At 44.6% G+C, this 17,857-nt stretch overlaps 1 protein-coding gene across 3 annotated transcripts in view; it reads left to right on the top strand.

Moving 5' to 3' along the window:
• Positions 1-17,857, top strand: part of RORA (RAR related orphan receptor A) — a 729,602-nt gene that overhangs the window by 423,117 nt on the left and 288,628 nt on the right. The gene's annotated exons all lie outside the window — the stretch shown is intronic.

The raw sequence follows: 17,857 nt of genomic DNA, 5'->3' as shown, positions 1-17,857 counted from the left end.
GTTGGGACTTCCCTAGCGGTCCAGTGGTTAAGACTTCGCCTTACAATGCAGGGGGTGTGGGTTCGATCCCTGGTCAGGGAGCTAAGATCCCTCATGCCTCGTGGCCAAAAAACCAAAACATAAAACAGAAGCAATATTGTAACAAAATTCAATAAAGACTTAAAAAAAAAAGAATAAGACACAGTTACCGTAACTATAATAATGGAAATATAAATAATAATATTAAAAATTAAATGGAGAATATTATTAATATACTGCCCCAATTTAGTATAGCATCCACGTATGTTCAAGCCAAAAGGAACTTTTGAAATTATTTAGTCCATCTTTTCATTTTATAAACGGAGAAACAAATGCACAGATACATTCACTTTTTGCCTAAGATCACAGAGCTAGATAATAAAACCAAGTTTTCTTTACTCTTTTTTAGGGGGGAAGGGGTTTGTTGGGGGACAAGAAAAAACAGAATTTATAGGATTTATGGGTTCTGTTTAGAGGCCATGTGTCATTTAGCATAGGGTAAAGTATGATTATATGGGATAAATTTGCTTAACCCTGAAAAAATTAATAACTGGGTACATAAAATTTTTTTTTCAGTGATCCTCATTCCTTCTTGTAGATCTAGTTATCAGCTGGTGTCATTTCCCATCAAACAGAGGAACTTCTTTAACCTTTCTTTTAGTGCTGGTCTTCTGGTAGTGAATCTCTGAGCTTTAGGTTATCTTGAAATGACTTTATTTTGCCTTTATTCCTAAATATAGAATTCTGGATTTTTCTTTCTGTATTTTAAAGATGTCATTCCATCATCATTTGGACCTTGTTGTTTTTTGAGAGAAGTTGGCTGTCATTCATATTGTTTCTTTTGAATATAATGTCTGTTTTTTTCTGGCTGCTTTCAAGATTTTTCACTTTATCTTTGGATTTCAAAAAATTGACTATGGTGTGACAAGGTATGGGGTTCTTTGTATTTATCCTGCTTGGGATGTGTTGAGCTTTTTGAAATTATAAGTTGATATCTTTCACCACATTTGGGAAGTTTTCAGCCATTCTTTCCAATATATTTTCTACCCATGATCTCTCTCCTGTCCTTCCAGGGCTTAAATTTCACGTATGTTAGACTGTTTGCTGGTCTCTGAGACTCTGTTCACTTTTCTCCAATTTTTTCCTCTCTGTTCTTCAGATTGCATACTTTCTGTTGATCCATGTTCAAGTCCACTGACTCTCTCCTGCCATCTCCAGTCTGCTGTTAAGCTCACACAGTAATTTTTTTTTCATTGTAGTCATTTTTCTTTTCAACTGTAGGATTTCTATCTGATTCACTTTTATAGTTTCTATTTGTCACTGAGGTTCCACATGTGTTCATGTATTATGTACATATATTTTTTCAATTCTCTGAACATATCTGCTTTAAGGTCCTTATCTGCTAAATGCATTATCTCAGTGTTCTTGGGGTTGGTTTCTATTGACTCCTTTTCTTGAATATGGGTTAAAGTTTACTCTTTCTTTGCCTTGATTAGATAATATGTAATACAAATGTCTAGTGGCCTTGATTAGATAATATGTAATACAAATGTTGCAGAGACTCTAGATTCTGTTATGTTCCTCTGAAGAGAGTTTTGTTTGTTTTTAAAGCAGCCAGTTAACTTGGCCAACTCCAGCTTTGTCTTCCCTGTGGTCAGCAACAGCTAGAGTGCCTTTTCTATTCTTTAATCTTCCAGCTGCTGCTTTTGTATTGAGCCCCCTGCATTCTCCTTCATGCATGTATGGTTTAGCAGTCAGCCAAGAATTGGGGCAGCTTTTACACACTGGTGTTATGACTTGTCCTTCTGCAGTTCCCACCCTTCTAGAATTGGTCCCCTACCTTTCTAGTTCCTCTCAAACCCTGATCTTATCTCTGACAGCTCAAGCTCTACAGATCCAAAAACTAACTAGGGTGTGTTTTCAGGCAAAAATCCTCAAATTCACAAATTTTACCAAGTGGAGGCCCTGTCTTTCAGGGTGAAGGCTCTCTTCCAGTTTCTGTTTGCTTTTGGTTATACTCCATTGTCTTTAAATCATTTTTAAAAATTATTTTGTGTCGATGTGTTGTTATCTGTGGGAGGGTTAGTAGACCATTTCCAAAAGCCAATATTCCTTATATTTACATTTAGATTTTTCAAAGCATGTTGGCTCAATATCACAGCTCTGTGATGCAAAACTCATTAAGTCCATACTACAAATGAGGAAACAGACTCAGGGAGGTGAAGTGCCCTGTCCCAAGTTCATACAGCTGAATAATGGCTAAACCAGGACTGGGACCCAGTCCATAGTCCATGCTATGCACATTTGAGTCTAAATGAGACCGACTTTTCTTTAAAAGCTCCTATTGAATTCTCATCCCACTGAACAAATGCCAATCCTGACTTTTTGAAACGTTTTGGTCCAAAGGAAGGATCTGGGGCCTCTGTAAGTTAGATATCTCTGAGAAGAGAGACTGTGTCATGCTGGTGTTGGAAGCAAAATACCTGTGTAATCCTAGAACCAACTAATACCTACAAGCCCTGGCATGCATGATCGTGAAACTGAAGCCAGCCCAGAAGCTTCTTTCGGGGGGAGCCACGTACAACCATGGCAGGAGTGTTGTGTGTTGCACACCCAGGACTATCTATTGAAATTCTTAGTGTTGCAAAGCTGAAAACTCAACCTGTGTTGGCCCCCGTGGTTGGGGAAGGTATTCTGCTCCTCTCCCTCATGGGGACTTGGTGCAAAGTGTCTGCAGGTTGAAACTCACAGGAAGACAAGGATTGGTCTAGAACTGGGATTTATGTAGGTATTTCCTAGTAAATCTACAGCCTTCTCTACTCTCCATGTTCTAGATGCATGTTTTCCACACCCTCTGTCAGTCCTGGATCTTCCTCAGGCCATGATGCCACATCGTGTTCAAGTCCAATTCCAGCTTCCTGAGGGAAGTCTAGTTGTCCGCTAGCCCTCCCAACCATCTCCCACCCGGTTCCCCCAACCCACTCCCTTCCAACATCAACATCTGTATTTAGTCAAGGTTCTCAAAGCATGGTCTTAGAAAATCTGGAGCAAGATCATGGGATTTGGGTACGGTATGTGACTGTAGTTAACAATACTGTATTGCATACTTGAAAGTTGCTATGAGAGTAGGGCTTTAATGTTCTCACCGTGACGACAACAACAAAATGGTAATTATGTGAGGTGAAGTATGCATTAACTAACTTTATTTTAGTAAAAATGTAGCTAGGGGGCTTCCCTGGTGGCACAGTGGTTAAGAGTCCACCTGCCAATGCAGGGGACACGGGTTCGAGCCCTGGTCTGGGAAGATCCCACATGCAGCGGAGCAGCTAAGCCCATGCACCACAACTACTGAGCCTGCACTTTAGAGCCCGTGAGCCACAACTACTGAGCCCGCGTGCCACAACTACTGAGCCCACGTGCCACAACTACTGAAGCCCACGCACTTAGAGCCCATGGTCCGCAACAAGAGAAGCCACTGCAGTGAGAAGCCCACACACCACAACAAAGAGTAGCTCCCACTCGCCGCAACTAGAGAAAGCCCGCGTGCAGCAACAAAGACCCAATGCAGCCAAAAATAAAACAAATAAATAAATAAATTTATTTTTTTTAAATGTAGCAATAGGTATGTGTATCAGATTATCGTGTTGTATACCTTAAACTTCCACAATGTTATGTGTCAGTTATATCTCATTTAAACTGGGGGGTGGATGGAGAAACATAATGGGTGTGCATGCATGTTTGAAATGCAGGTTCTCAGGCCCCACTCAAGTTAGAAGAAATTAGAATCTCTGACTCTCAGATTCACACCAGGGAATCTCCCATGTAGCCAGTGATCCAGGTGATTTAGTTGCTCACAGAAGTGGAAGGACCGCTGATCTGGGTGAAAGGTTGAATGTTCAGAGCAATCGCAAGTCTGAAGACTGAGCTGTATGAACCACATGTCTTCACTTGGGGAAGTCTCTTCATTTTTCTTTGGTCATAGGTTCTCAGATGGAGAAATAGGATTCTTGGAAATCAATTCTGACTCCAACCCCTATCAGCTGTGTCCTCTGGGCTGCTGTGATGTTAGAGGAGACTCTCCTTGCCCCAGTTCTTTCACTGAGTCTATCTTAGACCATTCGATCAAAAGTAGTTCCTTTTCCTTTAGTCATTCAGTTCATGCTACCTACATTTATCAGATGCTTGTTATGAGCAAGGAACATTGCTCAAGAAGGAGACTTACCTCAAAGCTGATAAAGCTTAATCTTCCGAACCCCTCACTTGCACAGGTCTCTTCCAAGGCTGTGGGAGGAATCTTCATCATGTGTTCTCAAGGTTATACTTTTTTGAGTAGTATTTGCAAAAGTTAGATAGTTTTTATTGTTTTTTCTTAAAGAGAGTCCCCCAGCTTGAATAAGCTTCAGCCGCCGCCCCAAACCTAGATCTGTTCCTGCAAAGAGCTTACAACCAGTGGGAGAAAGAGACATACATGTGGATTATTAAAATACACTGTGGTAAGTGCAATGTGGGCTGTCTTCTAGGCATTCTGGGGATATACTTGTGAGGAAGGAGGATGATCAGGGAAGACTTCCTGGAGGAGGCGTTGCCTGAGCTTGAACATGAAGTAGGGAAAGGAACGTACTTTTAAAGAAATAGCTTGAGCAGAGTTACAGAAGTAAGATATATCATGGGGGGGGGGGTGTGTGTGTGTGAGAGAGAGAGACAGGGAGGGAGAGAGAGAGGGGGAAGGAGAGAGGGAGATATTAAAGCACTTTGCTATTTAAAGGCATTGCCTTTAGGTTGGGGGAGCCTCTGATAATACGATGGTGAACAGATTCCCCATTTCCAGGGAGCTGTATGGACTGTGGGGCTGTATCCCCAGAGCACACCTGATCCTCCAGATCCTGGAGCCCAGCTGACCCCTCTACTTGACCTTTAGGAGACCTCTTGGTTGACTCCATCAATAACTGTTCTTCAAGGAAAAATAGCCCTTTTACCCCTCACTTCTTTTCCCACATCCCTCCAGCCCTTCTTTATTGTCAGCCTTGCAAATCAATATTTCATTTTGAAGAGCCTTGTTTGATGCCAGTTCTGCTTATTTGCTTCACAGCCACTGTGGGTAATGCTTTGTAGGTCTGTCAGTATGTAAATTAAACCAAGCATAGATAGCTTTGTGTTGCTTAATGTTCAGCTGATAAAAATTAATGTGGTGTGAAATGAGCATTTTATCTGACTGCAGATACAGTGACGGAGTTAATTAGACAGGCAGAGGGAAAATGTTATTAAGCGGGATGGGGAATTTCTCCTGGAAAAGGGCCTCGACCCTCAGACAGGAGGCTTGGATGGGCCGCGGGTATGGCCGGGGCGCCTGGGCTGAGGCAGGCTGGGCGCAGCGAGGCAGGGAGGGTGCCCCTCTTTGAGCAGTCAGCCCCACGGTGCTGCTGACTGTGTGGGTCCCGCCTGGGGAGGAAGGGAGGGAGGCACAGGCCAAGCCGGGCCGGCCACTTCCAACTCACTGCAAAATTCATGCATCAGCACTTACTGAGGTGGCATCTTCTCCGTGCAACAGCACTGCCATTGGTGGAGAAAGGAGTTTCGTTCTTAAGCGAGGAAGAGCAAGATGAAGGGCCAGGCAGCGCCCCACACAGCAGTCAACCAGGGGAGCGAGGAACCCCCAACCTCAGCCTAAGGTGTCTTGAGCTCTGCTCTCCTGGCCTTTGCACATGCTGTGCCCTCGGGTGGGAAAGTGTTTCCCCCGCCCAGCCATGCATGCAGCACACCCTGTTATGATTATCTCCTCCCCGACTAGCCTCACTGAAGTCAGGGATGTCTTGCTCGTTGTGGTGACCACGGTACTGAGCACTGTGCCGACACACATAAATACTTCATAAACGTTAAGGGAATGAATGAATGCACGTGAGGCTCCCTCTGCTGCATCTCTCTTGCTGCCTGCACTTCCCGCCCCTCGGTCTCCTACACCCCTGAGCATCCGTCCCACCTCGGCTCAGTGTCACGTCCTCGCCAGAATTTCTCCCATCTCCCAGACAAGATCAGCTCCCCAGGTAGACTCTCTTGAGATACCTTGTACTTTCCCTTCAGAGGACTTTCCAAATTTATGGTTAACCATTTGTGTGTTTCCCCACCCCCACTAGACCATGAGCTCCATGAGGGTAGGGACAGGGCTATTTTGTCACCACTGTATCCTCAGCACCTGGCAGGGTGCCCAGCACATTGAATGTCAACGAATGAATAGACTAAATGGTTGGTCTTTCCGATGCCTGGTAAATTTCTAGTCTTTCGTCAATACCTTGTTTCGGGAAGGTTTCCTAGGCTCTCCTGGCAGAGTTTCTCCTTCCTCTGAGTTCCCACAGCACCTTGCATATAACAGCAATAGGCGTGCAAGGGGGCAACTGTAGGTTGTGGTTTATGTGCCCTTCTAACCAATTAGGATATAGCTCCTTGAGAGCAGTCATGGTGCCCTATTCAGCTTTGCATTCTGAGTGCTTAGCACCGGGCTGGCCTTTGTAAGTGCTCCATACGGACGGCAGGATTAATCAAAACAATTGTACATATCCCTTGGTTAGATAAGCAATACTTCTGTTAGATGAATAGATTTTTAGCCACTAATATAGCTGTCCCCACTCCATGCCTTGCAAGGGGACACCCAGAAAGGACAACTGGCTGTGGCCATCCCTCCATCCCTCCTCAGCCTTGGCCACAGTTGGGGTGCATTGTCGTGCAGAAATGCCACATTTAGTGGCTCCGTCCTGATTCCACATTATCATGTGAAGAGGGTGTAACCTTTCCAAATGAGAAAGGGACTAGCTCAGTGTTTAATCCTGTGACGACCACGTCTGTCTCTCAGCTGGGCCAGGGTCCCTGCGCTCCCCAATGTTGCAGTAACAGCGCCTTGCGTTCTGATAGTCCCGTGTGGTGACCCAGCACTTCTCTCACGTGTCCTATTAGGTCTCGTGGGATGAACCTACAGCTACCTTCACAGCATTCAGCGACTCACAGTAGACCTGCCGATTTACCTCTCTGCCCCCCCTTTGTAAAATGGGATGACATTTGCCTTTGAAGAGCTGTGGCCTGGAAGTCTTGACATGTTCAGAAAACACTGATGAAGTCCCACTCACACCCCACCCAGTGGTTCCCGAGTCCCTTTATGCTGAGAAAGGCCACGGTTCTTGCTCTGTGGTCACGCGGGACTTTCCATACCTCTGCCCCTAAGATTGCTAAATGGTTATCACACCTGAGACTCCAAGAGGGCGCTGCCCCCGGGTGAGGGCTGGATCCAGTCTGGTGAGCATCAGGTAGGGAGGAGGCTTCCTGTGTGTTTGCCAAACCCAGGTGAAATAGGGCCCAAGAACCATTAGAGAAACAAAGGTGCTCGGGGCAGACGGGTAATTTGCTCTTGAGAAGAACGTGCCGCCTTGCTCATGTCCTCTGGTCCTCTGCCATCCTGAAGCTGCTCAGTATCTCTGCTGCAGGGGGGTCACCCAACCACCATCCTCCCCGGCTGGCCCTGGTGGCAGGAGGGCAAGCTCACCCAGCTCCCTACAGGGTCCTCCCCTCTGTCTGTTCATCTGCCACTGAACTGTGCCCCCAAACTGGGCCCAGCAGCCTCCTGCTGCATAAGCTACATCTCACCCAAGAGGGTTGCTTCCATCATATTTTTCTGGTAAGGCTCAAGACTCTTTATAGAGGTGGCCAAGGAGGTGGTTACTTGTAAGTAAAAAGTAAAATCAACATTTACCTTTTCAAAGCATTTGTGTTTCTGTTGTCTGGCCATTTTGTTTGTTTGTTTCTGTTTATCCTCTGGCCATTCAACAAAGGGCATACTGATCTTGTCACCATTGGACATGTGGGGAATAGAAGGGCAAAAAGGTCCAAGCAGAAAGGTACCATCTGGAAGACACCTGGATTCACTGATGCCACATTCTGCCCAACCCTCAACCACAGTGATCTTGTTTATGTGTGAAGATCTCTCCAGCTGCTGAAACCCCCATAGGCCTGGAACCAGGACGGTTAAGTTGTTCCACAGGGTGCTGTACAAAGGCAGGTCATTAAAAGAGGATTTTGGTGAGGTTGTCAGGGATGCATTTATTCCATTCATTTAGTACTTAAATGTTACTGGCACCTGCCATGCAGATAAGATGGGAGCAAAGACTGGCAGTCTCTGTTCTGCAGAGCTTACAGTCAGTCTCCTGGGTGGAAAAGAGTTCATCAAACTGTAACCAAATAACTGTAAACTAACAACAGCAAGGAGCACTACAGAGGGTACACCCTGGAAGAATACATAGCAGGGGTTTTGTCCCAACGTGAAGGAGAGGAATGCTTCCCTGAGGAAAGGATGATCGGAAACACAAATAGGACTGAACCAGGCAAAGGAAGTGTCATGTGCAAAGGCCCTGTGGCGAGGTGAAGCACGTGTGTTTGAGGAGCAGGGTGAAGTCTACTGAGGCTAGAGCCCAGGAATGCGGGAGAGAGCAGCGTGAGATGCAGCTGGAGAGGTGGTTGAGGGGTCTTAGTGAAGCTTCCCGTGCCACAATGGGCCGAACATCTACCTTTTCTTTGTGCCACATGTGACATAATTTGCCAATGAATTTGTTCAAGATAACACATGGCAGTTACAACACTCTCTTTGCTCCTTCATGCCTAACTTATCCACAGTTAAAATTCAAATCCTTTCTCCATTTATTTAAAATATTTATCACTGGAAAGGGGAGGCTAAAAGTTCTTCTTCCTTGTTTGCATCAGTGACTTCAGGAAGAAAGCACATGAGCTTCAAGCCCACACAAGTCCCCCAGCTGGAGTCTCCAGTAGACCCTCTGAGGGTATGGATCAAGCCTGTTAGAAAGGTGCTCACCGATGTTTAAGTTTCAAGTGCGTGAAACCAGACACTGAAACTGTTCATTAAAAATTCCTATGTTCAAGGGAACAAAGAGAGAATCATTTCAGAAGCTCTGTAATGAATGTACAAGCGAGTGCAGGTTATCTTGTCAAACACAATAATCATGAGTCAGTGTGAGCGGATGCTACTTGTATTTGATTTTGTCTTTCACTGGAGCTCGCTTACGGCTGCCTCTGACCCTCCACCTCCCCTGGTGGGTAGGAGGACCCGCCTTTTGCTTTGGGGTCCCCTTTGGCCAGGGCTGAGGTAGGGGTGACATGGAAGTGTGAGAAGCATCCAGTCGGGGCATAAGATGGCGAGAGTGAAATGAAATTAACCCCCGTGCAGGACTTTCTCATGACCTGTACACAGTGACGGCTGGGATGCCGGTGGAGTGTGTGGAAGTGTTTCTACACTATTGGAGCTGGAGAGGACCAGTAGCTACTCAATTCCACAGCTGTTAAGTGGCAGAACCAGGGTTCTAATCGGGTCTGCTGAACCCACATTGAAAGTTTTCATCTCAATTCCGCAGTTGGTCTTCAGATTTCACCCACGTTGTCTGTCCAGCTACAGAGTATAGTTTAACAGCAGTATACCTGAAGCTGTGTTAGTCACCAGAAGCACAAGGCAGAGGTTTCTTCACAACCTGGAAGGACAGACAGACACATGCAGTGATGGAAGCAAAGCTCTGTAACAGTCATACAGCACATTTTGAAGAGTCAACAGTAGGACCAGAACTTTTCACCAAAATGTTTGGTGTGGCCCCATGAGAATGTCCAGAATCTCCATATCCCTATTGAATGGGGATCCCAGGTCAATGTATGTAATGAAATAGTTTGATTTCACTTACATTTTGGGGGCCAATATAAAATTCCTGTATTTTACTGCAAAGAAATAGCAGGACAAACACCAAAAAAACTACCCATCAATAGTCACCATCTGTTCTCCAAAGGATGGAGTTTTAACGCCAAAAAACTGGAAAGGGCATTTATCTTAGAGTAAGAAATAATTTTTTACTTTGTATTTAGCTCCATGAAAACTTATTTTCCCCAATTGGACACAGACCAATGAAGACTAAAGCACAGACCTGCCCACACTGTTTACTGGCAGGCATGAGAAGCTGCTGATATATAGCAAAGGCATGGCTGCACTTGCTTTGACCAGAAATCATTGAGTTAAACCAACTGTGGGACTGGTTTATTATCATATAGAGAGATTTACTTCTTTGCCTGTCTGTGGTCAGTCACATAGACCTGAGTTTCCTTAATTTCAGGATGGATAAGAGACAGCTTTGTCCATCTGGAGGTTCTGAAACCCTGGCATTGAGGGTTTTCTCAGGTTCCCTCCAAGGGTGCTTCCAGGAATTGAATGGATGTGAGCTAATATGGCTGGTGTGAGGAGAGTGGGCCCCATTTTAGCACCTTTCAAAGTCATCTTATTTGGAATAAATGGAAGAGGTCCTCTGCAAAGGTGAGACTCCAAGGCCAAAGACCTGACTTAGACTAGAGAGTAAAGGATACAATGTGTTAAGCCTTCCCCCAGCATCCAGCCTGATGGTGGTGACCCTCTATATTTCATTATTTTCATTCAGGAGATCCTTAATAAAAGCCCCTTTGTACCAGAAAATAATTGTCCAAGGGGCCTCCTACTACATTCTCTATAATGCTCTTCTTTTTTTTTTTTTTTAATTAATTAATTTATTTATTATTTTTGGCTGTGTTGGGTCTTCATTTCTGTGCGAGGGCTTTCTCTAGTTGCGGCATGCGGGGGCCACTCTTCATCGCGGTGCGCGGGCCTCTCACTATCGCGGCCTCTCTTGTTGCAGAGCACAGGCTCCAGACGCGCAGGCTCAGTAGTTGTGGCTCACGGGCCCAGCTGCTCCGCGGCATGTGGGATCTTCCCAGACCAGGGCTCGAACCCGTGTCCCCTGCATTGGCAGGCAGATTCTCAACCACTGCGCCACCAGGGAAGCCCCATTTCTTTTATATATTAAAAAATGATGAAGAAAAACATTCAAGTAAATCCTATCATCCTTGTGATATTAAATCTTAAATTTTCCCCTCGTGCCTTTTGGAGTTTAATGTTGCATAATATTCCATCATCAGTATCACATAATTTGTTAAACCATCCCCGATTACCGAACATTAGGCTCCTTCTGGAATTTTGTGTGTATGTGTGTGATTAGATTTGATCATTAGAGACAGCGCTACAGTTTGTGTAGCTTTTTGCTTCTGTCAGATTATTTCTTTAGTATACATTCCCAGGAGAAGGATTACTGGGTCAGAGGAAGCATATCTTGATGATTCTTGTTATACATTGCCTTAGTTCTTTCGAGGAGAATTATGCTGATTTAACTCAGTGCCTATAGCATTTGAGTCTATCAGTTTCATTGCAGCCTGACCGGAGTTAGGGTATTATTTAATAAGACTTAAATGCTACCTTTTCAAAGTTGCTTTAATTTGCATTTTTTATTACTAGCAGGGATGAACATTTTCCCACACACTCACTTATCAAGTACCATTCATTAAAAATGTTTTAGGGCCACATGTGGGTGCGGGGGGGTATGGGTGGGAAACTTTACTTCTCATAGCTGCAGGGCAGATGACAGCTGTGGATGAGTCTATATTAATAAAACTTGACTTGAGTTCTGTGATATGGAGTGACTGCATGTCATATGACCGCCTTTCCCATTTAAAAAAAAAAAAAAAAAAAAGGTGGTTTTAACTTTTGTGTAACCCAAAAATAAGTAGCCAAAATGGGACTTGTTTGTTTCTTCTGTTGTCCTTACTGAAAGGTTTCAAGGACCTTCTGGAAGGCCCTTCATCCTCCGATCTTTCCGTTGTCCACTTTAAGACTTCAGAAGCAAAAGAATGGATGTAAAACTCACAACAGGGTACGCTTCCCTTAACTGCAATTGTGCATTAATTTTCACATGTTCTTCAGCATGGGGTTCGGTCTACTGAAAACAGTTGTACAACAGGGCACGTTTTAAGGCCAAATAAACTCACTGCCTGAAAGCATCTGAGCCCTTTCACTCTGCCAGCCCCCCTACCCGCAGCTGTCCAGGCTCAAACGCGTAGGATTCAAAGACGATAGAATTAAATGGGAAACAAATTGTATGGGAAACAACGGTTCCAAACTCTCAAGTCTCGGGAAAGATTTCGAAGTCTGTTTTCTGAACATTACGCTAACAAATGCCTTTCCTGCTCACCCGCCCAGTCTCCCCCTCCAGGGAGGCACTCAGCCCAGTGGTTATGTAACTGTGACTTGACACCACGGCCAAGGTACAGGAGCCCGGGAGCTCGGCTCACTGAGCCACAGCAAAAGGCGTGCGTTGGTCTCCTCTGCACTTGCCAGGGAGCAGTGCAGTTAGAGGATAAATAGATGACTTTGAGTTACAGATCAGCCGCACCTAACTCTGTGGCCTGGCCGGGCACTCTGAGCTGCTGAAACATGGGAAAGCAAGCCAGGCAGAGTCCTGCCCTGGGGAACTGAAATAAATGGCTCTCAGGTACCACACTGAGCCCAGCATGAGGACTCCGGGCTCGTTCTGTTTTTTCCCCACCGAGAGAGAGAGTAGCCGCAAAGGCATCGCTGACCGTAAAACTGCTGGGTTTGCTTGGATGGGCAAGTTGAAGGGGAGGGAGATTCCTTAACACCAATCTTGAAAGCTGCAGGCACCCAAGATGCTGAGTTCGCTCTGATGTGAAGCAGCACTGATGTAACAAGAGAAAAAGGATGTGCTCAACTCTCCCCACCCCACCCCGACACAGCCAGCCCAGCTGAGCAGCCCACGTACCGGAGCCCCCCATACCTTCTATCTACTTCTGAAGCAGAATAAGATGGGGATATAAACTTGGCTTGCTGAGTCAGAGAGACCCAGATCTCCTCCTTACAGATTTTGTGACCTTCAAGAAGTTAGTTAAGCCCTCTAAGTCTCAGGTTCCTCATCTGTAGAATGGGTACAATAATAGAACCCACCTAATAAGGTTGTCGTGAGGATGAAATGAGATGTGGAACTTGAAAGATTACGTGACCCATGGAGGAGGCAAATAAAAATCAGCTTTTATCACAGCACTTATCTTATCCCCTCCCTTACTAGGCTGGGTGACCCTAGCATGTAGGGACTACATCTGCTTCATCCTGGTACTGCTAGGATCAGGCACATTTCCCAGCACACAGTGGACCCTCTGTAAGCTTGGTGCGTGCATGGCTGTGTGGAGGCAAGCTGTCTGAGAAAACCTGCCCCATCGATTACAGATGCAGCAGTGTGGGTTCTGTTTCATTTTGTTTTCTTAAATACTTTTTCATTTTAAGTTATTTTGGGGTCAGTAATGTAATTCCTAATTCTGCTCATCTCTAAAGCGAATTGTTTCTTTTTGAGTCCATTTAAATGAAAGTGAGAATGAAGGATTTCTTGTTTTAAAATAGTTTCTCATGTGAAACATCAAAACTTAATTACTAATTGCACAATGACGCAAGTTAGAGGCAACTACCCGAGGAGCCCCTGCCCAATTCTTTTTTGTTGTTGTTATTGTTGTTGTTACTGTTATTTCTTCTTTTTTATTGAAGTATAGTTGATTTACAATATTGTGTTGGTTTCAGGTGTACATCATAGTGATTCAGTTAGTTTTTCCTGATTATATTCATTATAGGTTATTATAAGATATTGAATGTAATTCCCTGCGCCATACAGTAAATCCTTGTTATTTATCTATTTTATGTGTAGTGGTTTATATTTGTTAATTCTAAACTCCTGCTTTGTCCCTCCCCCTCCTCTTCCCCCTTTGGCAACCATAAGTTTGTTTTGCATGTCTGTGAGTCTGTTTCTGCTTTGTATATAGATTCATTTCTATTACTTTTTAGATCCCACACAGAAGTGGCTATCCGATTCTTTTTAAACGAATATCCCTCTTGTGTGGTCCCTGACAGGTGATGTAACTCACATGTAGGTGTTCACTGTCTACACTGTGCTCCCTAGACCAGCCCAGTGGTTCCTGGACTTGTCCGCACAACAGAATTACAAATGCAGCTTTTAAAAAATACCTCTGTCTAGTCCTACTCCTGGAGAAGCATATTCAGTAGGACTGAAATAGACGTGAGAGTTTACAAAAGTTCTCCAGATGGTTCTGATAAGCAGCCAGGGTTGAGATCCACCAGGCTAAACTTTTCCACTCCCAGCATGGCAGTAAAGAAACTTCTCTCCCTCTATTTTTCCTTAAATTCCCATATTCATTATGGCTCACCTAAAGCTCTTCCTCCTACCATCTCCCCACGGAACAGACACATTTCATTTGTGTTCTGTGAAGGATGACTGTTGTTGCTGCTGAAGGTACTTTCGAGAGATGTATAAAGATTTGCTGGAAACCCCCAAGTGCTTTGGAAAATATGTATCCACATGTTTTTGATGAGGGAAAGCTGAAATCTTAGTGTCACCACCCTCTGAGAGGCAAAACTACTTGGTGCATATGAACTAGAAAGATAATTCCTCCCATGTCTCAGTTAACCATTTCACAATGAAAACAGAAAGACTATCGGTGCACGTCAGTTTAAGGCAATTCATGGGGAAAATGTAGAACCATGTCAAGGTCATCAGAAGCTCAGATATCTGGGACTGTCTTGAGAAAAACCTTGTCCAGTTTCCCACAAAGTGACCATCAGCTTGGTCTTTGTAAAAGATGTGTGGATTACCAAGATTAGCCAAAACATTCACAACACAAAATGTGTTGGTCAATTTATCTGTATTCTTCCCATCTATCTATCTGTCTATCTATCTACCTATCTATCTGCTTGTGCCAAATGGCATTCCCCTTATACAATCCAGCTACGGTCTTATATCTCCAGAGGCTGCAGGTCCAAGGTGCTGTGTGCAGGCTGGGTTGAACACGACTTGCATAGCAGAGCGAGGCTAGTAAAACTCAGGGAGTCTTACTAGAGGAAGATGTTGGACAGGCTTTGGCATTTAAATGACCCATTGGTGAGCCTTTGATCTGAGTTTCTTTGAGTTGTGTTGGAGAAAAGCAATCCCTTCTGGCCAGAAAACTGAGGGCAGAAATCAGTAGTAGTAGCCGTGCTGAGCTGAGAGATGCTGTTCTGACCAATGCAGAGAATCAGCTGAGCTAGGCTCAGATTCCTGAGCCTGGGACAGGGTTTTCATCAATTTCTGTGAATGAGAAAAGTCACGTGAGCCCTCACTACACACCGGAATCCAAGTTGCTCATCCCTTCACCGACTAAAGTCCATCTGGGCTTGGAACAAGTCATTCATCCTCTCCACCTAAATGTTCTCATCTATAAAATGGGGCTAATTCATACCTCACACGGTATTGGCAGGGGGAGTTGATTAGTTAATGTTTACCCTCTGCTTTGAACTTGAAAAGGGTTCCCTCGAAGTTATTATTAAGCCTATACCATTTTTACTTTGAGTTCTGGGGTGTGTCTAAACGGAAACTCAAAGCAAACTGCACAGTTTGCTGCACCCCCAGGGAGAGATAGAATGTAATGAAATTAATGCAAATTCCCTGAACATTGTGTTCTTTTTAAGGCTCTAAATTAGGGATCCTGAAGCAAAAGGAAAAGAAGAGTAGCCACCTTCCATGCGAAGAAGCAGGCAGCAGTTCTTCGAACTGAGAAATTGGAAACTGGGGGGAGGATTTTATTCTTTGGTAAAGGCAGCTGGTTCTCAGAAAATTTCGTTCTTGACCCCTCTGCCATCAAGTCCCCGAAGAAGCCAGACAGAGAGTCTGCCAGGCAGAGGGTTTACATGTAAGGCATTAAAGCATACTCAGTATAATTTAATTTCTAGCTCTTCTAATTTATCTTGTTGTCACTCAGCAGCCAAACAGCGAAATATAGACGCTGGTCTACAACCCGGTAATTGGGCTGTGCTATGGGGTTAGGTTTGACGCCAAAGTAATGCGTGACAGAGAGCACATTCATGGGCAGTGGCTGTTCGGAGCTGGGCGTGTTTAACCCTTCTGATGGAACAGGGGGAGAAAGACGGATCCTTGTGCGTGGGAAAAAAAATCATGCTAACCGAATCCCTCTAGAGAACCTTCATAAACAGTAAAGATAACAAGCCTGTGCTCAGCTGTTCAGTAAGCAAGATCAAAAAATTATTAGCCACATCGATCTCTGAGCGCTGACCATTCCCACCAAATGCAGTTTGGGATAACTGTTTCTTACAGCTCCCTGTGATATGTATCGATACCAGGCCTGCGCAGTTGCATTATACTTTTCTTGCCGAAGGCTATGACTTGAGTTTTAAGTCAATTGAGTCTATACAACAGAAGCTCGTATTGGCTATTGGATTAAACAGCAAGTCGATTTATTTTTCTGGGTTCAGTATTCAAGGGTGCAAGCGAGCACGGAGATCCTCCAGATGTGCTTTTGTGAGGAGGTGGTAACCCCACTCCCATCGTTGTGATGCTTTGTAAGCCATTTGAAAGAGCATCTGCACACCCCTTGCTCAGCAGTTCCGTAAGCACCTAGTCTCTCTGTATTGTACTCATTCCCTGTGCTGGTGAGATTGCTGTTGGATTCTTGGTTCTTCGAAGTGGCTATTAGAGGTGTGCGCCTGGATCGGCTGCACGAGGGGCTCTCTGCACCTGGCCTCTCTGAGTAAATGCCTGCCCTGCTGAGTAAGGATATCTACATGAAGGTGCAATCCACCTGGGGGCTGCAGCCCACAGCAAGGAGGGGAGGGGATAGAGCTTTAATTTCTCACCCACGAATAATCAAATTTAGATAGTAGGCTATTTTAGCATCTTAATATCGAGTGGGACTCGGTAGGGTTATGCCATCTTAGGTCTATGCCGTCTTAGGGCTAGAAGTGATGCAGTGGGCACTCATTAAAAATTTGCATTGAATCAAGCTAAACTTGGATGGAGAAACTGAGGCCCAGAGAGGAAAGGTGACTTGTCACCAGGTCACACAGCTGGTCTGTGCCAAGCTGGGTCTTCAACCAGGGTCTCCCTATATCTAGGCTAGTGAATTTTCTATGATATTATGAGGCTTCTCCTGGTGAAAGAGGAGGTATTTCTGTGTTTAGCTCAGACATATGTGTTTCCTCCTGAGCTAATGTTCTGTGTTTGTGTATTTGTTTGTTTGTTTGCTCTTTCAGCTTTTCACTTATGTAATTGGAGTATGCTTTTTTAGAGAGGACTAAACTGTGCCAGTGCTTGTACTTTTTTTGTGTTGTTTGGTTTTGTTTTTGCTACTGCCTTAAAGGGGCTCCAGTGTTTTAGAGTGTGAGAACTGCATTTAAGAACTGACAATATTCATTCATTCATTTACATAGTAAATATTTACTCACCACATACTGTGAGCCAGGCACAATTCTAGGTACTAGGAATATATCAACAAACATAAATAAATATCCATGCCTTTGAGTTGCTTCTATTCCTGCCAGGAAGAAGACAATTAGCAATAAATATCAGAAATAAGTAAATCATATAGTGTGTTAGAAAGTGTTAAGAGCTAAGGGAAGGAGGAAAGGGTAGAACAGGTACGGGGGAGACAGGTTGCCGGTTTAAGTAGGGTGGTCAGAATAGGATGGCGTCAATCCAGAGACGGTGATTGCACTGCTCTTGATACAGTCTCTGGACAGTGGTTGGTGCAGATGATGGTTCAGAGGCTTTTTACAATACCTCTACTTCCCCCAACCAGATCCAACCCCAAGCTTTGAGAACCCCAGACCTTGTCTCTGCCTTTTGCATCCATGGCTTGATTGCAGACCTTTAGGCTGGGGATCTAGGCTCTGCTCTCTCAGTTTGGTTTGCTTAATTTAAAAAGGAGCAGAGAAAGCACATGTATTTCAAGAAAGCAGGGTTGGGAAGTGTTTGATGCTCCCTCTTTTCTTTCTTCCCTGCACTCATCTCTTGTCTGGTGCTCCTAGCTTCTGAGCCCGTCACTCTCCACTGGCAATCTTTGGCATCTACGAAGGCCAGGACAGAGTTGCCCTGCTCTC

Source organism: Balaenoptera borealis (genome assembly GCF_965194805.1).
Source record: "Balaenoptera borealis genome assembly, chromosome: 3".
Taxonomy (NCBI): domain Eukaryota; kingdom Metazoa; phylum Chordata; class Mammalia; order Artiodactyla; family Balaenopteridae; genus Balaenoptera; species Balaenoptera borealis.
The sequence above is the reverse complement of the archived record's forward strand: the minus strand, read 5'-3'. Positions and strand labels throughout refer to the sequence as shown.